Source organism: Microcaecilia unicolor, chromosome 2 (assembly GCF_901765095.1).
Source record: "Microcaecilia unicolor chromosome 2, aMicUni1.1, whole genome shotgun sequence".
Taxonomy (NCBI): Eukaryota; Metazoa; Chordata; class Amphibia; order Gymnophiona; family Siphonopidae; genus Microcaecilia; species Microcaecilia unicolor.
The window spans coordinates 345,932,883-345,944,921 of NC_044032.1; the positions used below are offsets into that span (position 1 = coordinate 345,932,883).

Below are 12,039 nucleotides of genomic sequence, written 5' to 3' on the forward strand. Positions count from 1 at the left end.
TCCTTCACTCATGGGGAAACCGGATATCTCTGGCGCTTCACACTTCCGGCTGGAGGCTTCATAGAACGTTGGGGTTGCCTTTTATATTTATAGATACCCGACGTGGTCCATGTTTCTCCCATGCATGGGCTGCATCAGGAATTACAATACTAAAAATGACCAAACAAAAAAGAAATTTAAAAACGTACAAGGATAAAATATTATATAAAACACATCACACAAAATGTATGGGATCTATGTGTAACTTTACAAACAGTGTACATAAAAACATACCATCTACAAAGAGTTCCAACCCTGGAATCTTTGGGTTTAGCCTCAGTTAAAGATAAGAATTTTACTCATTGTCAATTGGAATACCTAGAAAACCAAATTAGGAGACATAACTTGAGACTGCTCAATTTTCCCAGGTCTCCTCTTATTGCTCCTTAGATATGGTTAAGAAATATTTAATCGAGGTTCTAGGGATATTTGGTGATTCATTGCCCCCTATCACACGAGCCCAGTATATACTGGTCTTGGGGAGATCTGTTGGTGAGGCCCCTTGAGGTCAAGATGGGCATAATTTCATCTTACATTCCTTTTGGAATCCTCATTGAAAGTAATTACACAGAGAACTGCTATGGTGGTATCCTTTGCTCTGGAGCCGGATCGCAGTGCAGTTCTGAAACTTTCTATTAGATATTCCTTAGCGTCCCTCCGGACCGGACCAGGATTGGACTGATGGGTTGTGCTCACCTACCAGGTCCGGAGGGACTAAAGGAAAGCAAATTAGCAGGTAAGATCTAATTTCTCCTTTGGACACACAGTTTTTGGGTTCAAAAGTTTGAGTATTTCCTGATCTTTCAAGAGAGACACAGATAAGACATAAAGCTAGAGGCATAGCTAGGTTCTGACATCTGGGGGAGCAGACTTTTGTAAAATAGGCGCCAGAAGATAGGCAGGCAATAGCATCCCACAGCAGAGAAGGTACACTAGATGTTCTTGGAAAAAACAAGGCACCGCTAATGCACCCCAAGCCTAGGGGACACTGGTGGCTGCATCTCATTGGGATTAGCACATCTGCCAAGGGGAATGTACCTAGGCTCTCACTCTCCTATAAAGGAAACAACCAAACAGGAACTTCTCTGACCTTTTACACTGTACTGCCAAGTGGCAGCCAAGTGCAAACACAAATACAAACATAGACATTTTTTTTTTTACACTTGCAGCCTATATTAGCATGGCAAGATGTTGGCATTTGTGTACTGTGAAGTGGAATTTCATACTACAGGCAGAAAAAATGCTGAGGTGAATTTAGTGACAGTGCTGGTACAGTACTGAATTTGAATGCACAGAAATACAGGTTAATAAATACAAAGCAAATATATGTAAGTTGAAATCTTTTTACTGAAACAAGACACTTTAAATCAACTTACAAGTTTTGTATTATGCCTCCTAAAAAAAAACAGAGAGAAAAACTGAAGTTGAATAAACAAAGTTGAACTCAAATAAATGCAGAAAACCCAGCATAAAGTACCAATTATGAGCTAAATATTCAAAGGATGTATGCTCTTTACTGAGAGTTATGCCCATCTGTGAGTATTTTGATTGCCTTGCTCTCACCTCCCATTTTTCCTTTTGCCTAGTTTTCTTTTCACTATCCTTGGTACAATTGTGATAGAATGCATGGATATCCTTTCCCTCAATAACAGCAACACAAAATTCCCTCCACTGCCAGATACTGTGTGAGTTCAAAAGTAGTCATAAACACAACAAAAATCGGATGTGTTGGAACTAATATCTCCACCAGACTACTAGCTGGAGGGTAGAACATAAATAGGTAGCCTAGTGGTTAGTGCAGCGGACTTTGATCCTGGGGAACTAGGGTCGATTCCCACTGCAGCTGCTTGTGACTGTGGGCAAGTCACTTAACCCTCCATTGCCCCAGGTACAAAAATAAGTACCTGTATATATGTAAACCACTTTGAATGTAGTTGCAAAATACCACAGAAAGGCGGTATATCAAGTCCCATTTCCTTTTCCCCATTATGTGTGTTGCTTGAAGTGAGTTCAGTATAGGCTGTATACACAGCCAAGCATATTTTCAGTGAGTCTTGCCGCTGTAAAACAGCTCACTTTTCAGCTCTATACATCATGTGATACTCTCTTGTTTCAAGCCACCTATAACTTGGACATTGTTTTGTCTCTCCTGTCGGGATTTTTTCATTATATTGATTAGATACTGTGTGAAGCATCAAGAAGGTTGAATAAAACAGGAAGCAGGATGACATCAAAAAAGTTGAAACCAATTAAGTTAGTCTATGTTGCCTCCTTCCCTGCACAGCCGTCATCTAGTACACTCAAAATAAAGCAAGCAAACCTATGAGCTACTACATCCTTGTTGTTCTTTATTGTTGGTAGCATTTTTATTTAATCTCACTTATATTAAACATGCTTGCTTGTGTAGCATATGGATGTACACAGAGGAAGTATTGGTTTCATTGGTTAGAGTACTAATTTGTTCTACATTTTAAATCATTGTGTCATTTGGAGGGGTTGGCTATAGGGACTCCCCCTCCCTCACCCCCTGATATTCATGCAGAAATGTTTTCACCTAGTAAAGGGCCACCAGAACAGACATCAGATGCAGATGTGATTCCATGTGCCCCAACGAAAAGAAGAGTTTAATTTTACTTCCATGAGGAGCCTAGTGGTTAGTGCAGTGGACTTTGATCCTGGGGAACTGAGTTTGATTCCCACTGCATCTCCTTGTGACTCTGGGCAAGTCACTTAACCCTCCATTGCCCCTGGTACAAAATATGTACCTGAATATATGTAAACCGCTTTGAATGTAGTTGCAAAAACCTCAGAAAGGTGATATATCAAGTCCCATTTCCCTTCCCTTTCCCCTTTATAACACCAGGTTTCCCAAAGGCAGATCACAGCACCAGAAGATGAACAGTTAAGATCAAGAAACAGGATATTCTCACTGACAGTTTGCCATCTGTATTGTATAGAACAGTGTAGAAAAATGAGCACAAAATACAGAGATTATAACTGCTGTTTCTACCAGCTATAATAATTTTTAACCTGTTTTAGTGATGTTCAATTTTTATTTCATGATATTTATATCTAGACTAGATAAGGGAAGCTTTCAACATAAATTAAAAAGCTATCAAATAAGAAAACAAAATCTTTTGTCCTCCATCTTTTAAGGCACTGCTATCCAACTAGAACAGCTTTAGACTACGCATTTATTTTTAATAAACTTTTGCTATTGCTTTAGCATTTGCTATTGTATTGGGTGAGCTAAAGTCTGTATAATGGATTAGATAGGAACACCCCATCTCCTGTTTTCTTCAGCCTCCTTGTCCGACATCTCCCCTTGCTTCCCTGCCGCCCCCTCTCTGGGTCTCCCTTGCTTCCCTCCCCCCTCTGAAATCTCACTCTTGCTTCCCTTGATGACCTCTCTTGTCTTGGCCATCTTGCTCTGCCCCCACCCCTAACCACACAGTGTATTTTATTTCCAGCATGTGCCCCTTTTTAATGTATTTTATGAGCTGAAAAAAAAGAGTTATGTGTGTGTGCCTCCCCAAACCCTCCCCTTTCTTTTTTTTTTTAATAGGCTGAAAAAAAAAGGCTGTGTACCTCCCCACTCCCTCTCCCCTTTATTTTATTTTTTTAATTTATGGCAGGAAAAAAGAAGACTGTGAGTGTGTGTGTGCTTCTCTCTCCAGTCCACCCCGCCTCCTTTTTTATTTTATGGGCTGCAAAAGAAGGCTTTGTGTGTGCATCCCCACCCCTTCCGTTTTTTGTTTTTTTTTAATTTATGAATTTATATTCTTTACAAGCATTACAACTTGAACAGGAAATATCAGACAAGCATAATTTTAGGAAATCAGGTCAAAGTAATAATTTTTCATCTTGTATTAGACCACAGATAATAGGGGGAGGATCCCATTATTAACTCAGTAGGTGAGATTTAAATAGAAATATTTATAAACATAAAGAAAAGGCCTAACACTTTTATCCACCATTATATTCTTAATATTCCTCTAACCATAGATCATGATCGTGTGAGTCCCGCAAGTCTCATCGTTTTTTTTTTGATCAATAAACTGTCTTAAATGCTCTGGTAAAAAGAAAACATATTTTGTTCCCAAATATTTAATATTACATTTACAGGGGTAATTTAAATTAAATGATGCTCCTAAGGAAATTGTCTCAGTTCTTAACGCTAGGAAAGCTTTTCTTCTCTCCAGCATTGGCTTAGTAACATCAGGGAAAACCTATATTTTTCCTCCATAAAATAATGTTTGTAGGTTTTTTAAAGCCAGTCTTCTCACAGCTTCTTGGTCTTGTTCAAAAATAAATGAAACAAGTAAATTTGTCTCTCGGTTACTGATGTTAAAGATGTTTTGAAAATATCTGAAATATTCAGTTCTCCTTGAGCTTGTGTTAAATTCTGTAAATCCTCTTTATCTCTCTTATTAGGCAAATAATATATCTTATTTAAAGGTGGTATAGTTTCTGGGGAAAACTTTAAATTCTCAATTAGGTATCGTTTGAATATCTCCAGAGGAGACGTTCGAGGAAAATTCAATAGTCGGAGATTTAACCTTCGGTTATAGTTCTCAAATTGTTCCATTTTACGCATAGGAGGTTGGTGGCCCAACTGTTTGGGGAGGCTAAAGGGGGCGGGGTTAGGGGTGGGGCCAGGGGTGGAGCTTAAATCCATAATTGTCTGATAACACACAGAAAAATAAATAAATACCTTTTATTAAATTTAGATATTAGCTATGTATCATATGTCAAAGAATAAAGTGGTTGCTCAAAGCATATACTAATCACAATCGCTCAACTGCAAAACACTATGCACAAATTTGTGCAAAAACACACTCAGAACCGACGCAAGCCCTGAGCCCAGTAGATGCAGGACTTGATACTGGAACGCTTGTGCACTGCTCACAGAGGTCTGGAAGGGGGGGGGGGACGAGTGAGCCCGCGTCTGTCAGTCAAGAAGTCATTTCCTGTAGGAGGTAGCTGTTTTGTGTCCAAGGAAGGAGCTTTGAACATCGTGACTGTGAGGGTTATTCATTGGAACTGCGGTGGTCGGTAGAAGCTTAACGTGTTTTAGTAAAAGGGCGGATTGGCTGGGGAGGCTTAGCCTCCCCAAGCCTCTTATACCAGGTGCCTAATGCAAGGAAACTTAAGCATTAAATTGGGGCCCACAGCCAGTATCCCCAGCTGAAAGGCCAGGAAGGCCTTATGAAGTGGCTTAGCTGGGGGCGGGCGCAGGGGGAGCGGTCGCTCCTCCAAATGGATTTTTCAAAAAAAAGGCGCCTATGCGCATGTACTGTTGCCTTCCCACTTGCACGCGGTGCCACAACAGGATGCACCAGATCGTTGTCGTTGCCTGCCAGTTGAACATCTGCCTTAACACTAACACCACCGAGACTGAGAACAGACTGCTGCAGTGCTGATAACTGAAGAAACGATAAGCCTGACTTCTGAGCCACCCGCACACCAAACAAACGATCTTACCACAAGGAAAGGAGCTGGCTGACTAACTGGCTGCTGCTGTGTGCATGGACAACCCGTACTCAGAGAGCTTTCTTGACGAAATTCTCATCTCCACTTCTCCAAGCAGCACTGTGGGGGCGGGGCCAGGGCCAGGGCCAGGGGTCCTTCTCAGGCATGGCCCGCGGTGTCTGCAGCCCAGCTGTTCAGCGCTTGGAGCCTCGACCTCGGCTTTGGCTGTGTGAGCTTAGCTCTTCTTCTCTGACTGCGGTGGGGTAAGAGACCGCGCTGTGCTCTGTCTGTGCTGGCTGACTCTGTGTGTGGGCCGGGGATGGAAATTGGAAGGGTTCCACCTCCGCAGCACTGGCTGTTTTGGCTAAAATATCTCGGGGGGGGGGGGGGGTACAGAAGGCAGATGGACAGTCTTCCTAGCCCATGCAGCAGGAAAACAGGGGGGAGCCCAGGTCCCGGGGGGGGGGGGGGCAACAATACAATCAATGGGCAGTCTTCTTAGCCCAGAAAAATGGGGGATGGGGGGGCCTGATGGAGGGGAGAGAGACACATACACATACACTCTTCTGCAACCTATAAAATAAAAATTATAAACGGAAGGGGTGGCGGGGGGCGAACCAAGATGGCGGCACTCTGAGCTCCTCGTGAACATTCTGTCTAAGCTTGCTGCGTATCCAGTGAATATTCTTCCTTTTTTTCCTCAAAAAACTATGCCCCATATGAAAAGGAAAGGCTCCGTGAAGGTCGGTACTCCGTCGACCAGAACTCCATCGCCCACGCAGCAAAGCATAGAAAGGTTCACAACGAGGCATTCCACCGTACCTCAAGTCGGAGAGACTCCCGCTGTGTTTCTGTCTCAAGGAGAAGCTGAGACCCTGGGACTGGACACAACATTGTCCCCTCCGATGTTGTTCCCATCGCTGCATCCAGCCGAACTCGACCAGCGGGGTGGAACTTCTGCTTATGAAGAGGACGGAGGTATACTGCGTCGGGGGCCCAAGGTCGATGATCCGGCTGAGGTTCGGAGAACTTTGGTTCTCTCGACGGGACCAGAAACAGCTAAGGCCGTAAATGTGGTGGTAACACTAAGGCTGTAAATGTGGCGGTAACACTGGAGTCTATTTGGGATAAACTCCTGCACCTGGATCGGACCGTGACGAACTCCACAGGCCAATTAGAAACGCTTGTGAGTACTGTTCAAAACTTGTTCACAGCATTTGCAATGATGAAAACTGAAGTTAATGAAAAAATAGACTCTGTGAATATAGAAGTGAATAAAACGAAAGAAACTTCAGTACAGCTGATAAAGGGCAATACTTTGTTACATCGTAAAATCATAGGCGCCCGGTATAAGAGGCTTGGGGAGGCTAACAGAAAAGGTGTCACACTCACCCGAGAGCCACATCACAACCAGGGAAAGGCTGTCGGAGGATACAACACATTCTGCTGTCATGGAGGTGGGTACGGCATTTGAGGCTGGCATACAGGCTGGCAAAAAAGGTTTTTAGTTTTATTTTTTTAGTTTGGAAGGGGATTGGTGACCACTGGGGGAGTATGGGGAGGTCATCCCCCATTCCCTCCAGTGGTCATCTGGTCAGTTGGGGCACCTTTTTTAGGCTTGGTCGTGAAAATAAAAGGACCAAGTAAAGCCGGCGAAATACTGCTTAACGCCACTTCTTTTTTTTCATTATCGGCGAAAGCCGGCCATCTGGTAGCCACGCCCATGCCCGCCCATGTCCCGCCTTCGCTAATCTACCGACACGCCCCTTGAACTTTCGCCGGCAAAGCAACGGGAAAGCGGCGATGCTGTCAAAAATGCCGCTTTCGATTATATCGATTTTGCCGCTTTTAAGAAATCTGCGGCCATCTCCCAATTTGTGTCGGAAGATGGCCGGCGATCACTTTCGATTATAAGCTGGATAGTAACATAGTAGATGACGACAGAAAAAGACCTGCACGGTCCATCCAGTCTGCCCAACAAGACAAACCCACATGTGCCCTGTGTATACCCTACCCTGACCCGTACCTGTCCCCTCCAGGGCACAGACCATGTAAGTCCGCCCAGCACTATCCCCGCCTCCCAACCACCAGCCCCGCCTCCCACCACCGGCTCTGGCACAGACCATATAAGTCTGCCCAGCACTATCCCCGCCTCCCACCCACCAGCCCTGGCACAGACCGTATAAGTCTGCCCAGCACTAGCCCCGCCTCCCAACCACCGGCTCTGCCAGCCATTCTAGGCTATGGGGGCTGGTGGTTGGGGGGCGGGGATAGTGCTGGGCAGACTTATACTGTCTGTGCCAGAGCCGGTGGTGGGAGGCAGGGATAGAGCAGACTTATACGGTCTGTGCCCTGAAGAACACAGGTACAAATCAAAGTAGGGTATACACAAAAATTAGCACATATGAGTTATCTTGTTGGGCAGACTGGATGGACCGTGCAGGTCTTTTTCTGCCGTCATCTACTATGATTATGCAGTAACAGTATCCACAACAGAACTGTTTGTAGCACTTGAGGAAAGAAGTTGCTGCCTCCATATTAAAATGATCAGAGTATTTCTAGATTAGATTTCTGTCAGTACCGTAGCACCCTCTCTCTTTGGCTCTGTAATGGTGGCAGATCCTAGGAAAACCGCATAGTTCTGAGCACTTACAGTGGAGGCTGGGGTAACTTTTCTAAACATATTATTTTATTTTTATTTATTTTTGTTACATTTGTACCCCGCGCTTTCCCACTCATGGCAGGCTCAATGCGGCTTACATGGGGCAATGGAGGGTTAAGTGACTTGCCCAGAGTCACAAGGAGCTGCCTGTGCCTGAAGTGGGAATCAAACTCAGTTCCTCAGTTCCCCAGGACCAAAGTCCACCACCCTAACCACTAGGCCACTCCTCCACTCATTATACTATCTTTTTACTGTAACAGGCTCCCATAATGTCAAGCCTGGCATTGTAATCCGATTTGAGGAAGAGAGATTCAAGACTGAGCCTCAGGAATTTGAGGAAAGAGGAAATCTGACCACCACAGGCACATGTGAGGAACTGGATGAAGCAGGTGATGTAGCTTGGATTAATGCAAACATTTTCTTCAAGAAAGACACCTCCTCTGGACCAGGCACTGTTAGAATGAGGTGTTATAATCACAGCCCCTGCTTCTAACCTTTATTATAAGGATAATATGTTTACTCTATTTCCCTTATTTCTACTTTTCGCTTTTCATTAACATCTCTGCCTTTTTTTTTTACCTTTCTTTCCCTCTCTTTCTCTTGTTCTTTCCCCAATATTTTCCTATGCATTTCTGTCCCTTCCCTTCATCATCTTAACATCTGTCATCTTTTATCATGTAATCTTCCTTGTATCTGTCACTTTCTCTGATCTTTCTCAGAGCTGCTCCAAAATGCTAAACCTCCCTACCACCAGCAGCTTGTAGTTTTTGTTCTTTGCGAGCCACACCGTGCTGCCAGTTGGAGATAAGTAGGCAGGATAGTCTTGGAATAGGCTGGAGGAAAGGCGGCCCCCGCTGGGATAAGCATGAAGAATGAGCACCAGAATAGAAGGAAGCAGGAAGAGGAGAGAGTGAAGCAGAATGATTCAACATGGCATCAGCAGGATGGGGGCAGGGAAGGATAGAAGAGGGGGAAGCAAAGCGATTCTTCCCTCTCAATGGAAGCAAATGTGGAGACAGACAGGCTCCCCTAATAGAAGTAGCAAAAGGGGGAAAAGAAGGATGACTGTTGGTATCCATATTGTGAGAGATGAAGGTTGAGTAACTGTCAAACCGGCAGTAGCATGGGGAAGGGAGGCAGGAAGACAAAAACTGGAAGCACCAGATTGAAGAGAGGTGAGATTCTATAGCAAAGGGCATACCGTATTAGACAGCATTTTTCATGGTTTATTTTCAGGGTGACAGTCAGTCCTTATTTTCTTCCTCCGGGATATTTATGTTTTCAGAACTCATAAAATTCCCATCATCTTGGTTTCAGCCAAGCAGGGCCAGCTCAAGGGGCTGTGGCACCCTGAACCAACTTGTTTGAGACCAAAGGACACCCTCTCACTGCTGTGGGCCAGTGACGCAAGCTTTTGGTGCCCTTGAATTTTGGCCCTCAAAAACAATCGTGCATGCGATGTGAGGGGAAGAGCAGGGCAGGCAATGCACTGGAGACCAACGCTGGAGAAATGCTTCAGGTGACAGGGATTGGGGACCCCTGCCTGCCAACGTACATAAGTACATAAGTAGTGCCATACTGGGAAAGACCAAAGGTCCATCTAGCCCAGCATCCTGTCACCGACAGTGGCCAATCCAGGTCAAGGGCACCTGGCACGCTCCCCAAACGTAAAAACATTCCAGACAAGTTATACCTAAAAATGCGGAATTTTTCCAAGTCCATTTAATAGCGGTCTATGGACTTGTCCTTTAGGAATCTATCTAACCCCTTTTTAAACTCCGTCAAGCTAACCGCCCGTACCACGTTCTCCGGCAACGAATTCCAGAGTCTAATTACACGTTGGGTGAAGAAAAATTTTCTCCGATTCGTTTTAAATTTACCACACTGTAGCTTCAACTCATGCCCTCTAGTCCTAGTATTTTTGGATAGCGTGAACAGTCGCTTCACATCCACCCGATCCATTCCACTCATTATTTTATACACTTCTATCATATCTCCCCTCAACCGTCTCTTCTCCAAGCTGAAAAGCCCTAGCCTTCTCAGCCTCTCTTCATAGGAAAGTCGTCCCATCCCCACTATCATTTTCGTCGCCCTTCGCTGTACCTTTTCCAATTCTACTATATCTTTTTTGAGATACGGAGACCAGTACTGAACACAATACTCCAGGTGCGGTCGCACCATGGAGCGATACAACGGCATTATAACATCCGCACACCTGGACTCCATACCCTTCCTAATAACACCCAACATTCTATTCGCTTTCCTAGCCGCAGCAGCACACTGAGCAGAAGGTTTCAGCGTATCATCGACGACGACACCCAGATCCCTTTCTTGATCCGTAACTCCTAACGCGGAACCTTGCAAGACGTAGCTATAATTCGGGTTCCTCTTACCCACATGCATCACTTTGCACTTGTCAACATTGAACTTCATCTGCCACTTGCACGCCCATTCTCCCAGTCTCGCAAGGTCCTCCTGTAATCGTTCACATTCCTCCTGCGACTTGACGACCCTGAATAATTTTGTGTCATCGGCGAATTTAATTACCTCACTAGTTATTCCCATCTCTAGGTCATTTATAAATACATTAAAAAGCAACGGACCCAGCACAGACCCCTGCGGGACCCCACTAACTACCCTCCTCCACTGAGAATACTGGCCACGCAATCCTACTCTCTGCTTCCTATCTTTCAACCAGTTCTTAATCCATAATAATACCCTACCTCCGATTCCATGACTCTGCAATTTCTTCAGGAGTCTTTCGTGCAGCACTTTGTCAAACGCCTTCTGAAAATCCAGATATACAATATCAACCGGCTCCCCATTGTCCACATGTTTGCTTACCCCCTCAAAAAAATGCATTAGATTGGTGAGGCAAGACTTCCCTTCACTAAATCCGTGCTGACTTTGTCTCATCAGTCCATGTTTTTGTATATGCTCTGCAATTTTATTCTTAATAATAGCCTCCACCATCTTGCCCGGCACCGACGTCAGACTCACCGGTCTATAATTTCCCGGATCTCCTCTGGAACCCTTCTTAAAAATCGGAGTAACATTGGCTACCCTCCAGTCTTCCGGTACTACACTCGATTTTAGGGACAGATTGCATATTTCTAACAGTAGCTCCGCAAGTTCATTTTTTAGTTCTATTAATACTCTGGGATGAATACCATCAGGTCCCGGTGATTTACTACTCTTCAGCTTGCTGAACTGACCCATTACATCCTCCAAGGTTACAGAGAATTTGTTTAGTTTCTCCGACTCCCCCGCTTCAAATATTCTTTCCGGCACCGGTGTCCCCCCCAAATCCTCCTCGGTGAAGACCGAAGCAAAGAATTCATTTAATTTCTCCGCTACGGCTTTGTCCTCCTTGATCGCCCCTTTAACACCATTTTCGTCCAGCGGCCCAACCGACTCTTTGGCCGGTTTCCTGCTTTTAATGTATCTAAAAAAATTTTTACTATGTATTTTTGCTTCCAACACTAATTTCTTCTCAAAGTCCTTTTTTGCCCTCCTTATCTCCGCTTTGCATTTGGCTTGGCATTCCTTATGATCTATCCTGTTACTTTCAGTTGGTTCTCTTCTCCACTTTCTGAAGGATTGTTTTTTGGCTCTAATGATTTCCTTTATCTTACTGTTTAGCCACGCCGGCTGACGTTTAGTCTTTTTTCCCTTTTTTCTAATACGTGGAATATATTTGTCCTGAACCTCCAGGATGGTGTTTTTAAACAGCATCCACGCCTGATGCAAGTTTTTTACTCTGCGAGCTGCTCCTTTCAGTCTTTTTTTCACCATTTTTCTCATTTTGTCGTAATCACCTTTTCTATAGTTAAACGCTAGCGTACTTGATTTCCTAGTTTCACTTC

The 12,039-nt window shown here is 44.4% G+C and overlaps 1 pseudogene; it reads left to right on the plus strand.

Moving 5' to 3' along the window:
• The window catches only part of LOC115462068, a 199,128-nt pseudogene that overhangs the window by 103,622 nt on the left and 83,467 nt on the right, over window positions 1-12,039 (plus strand).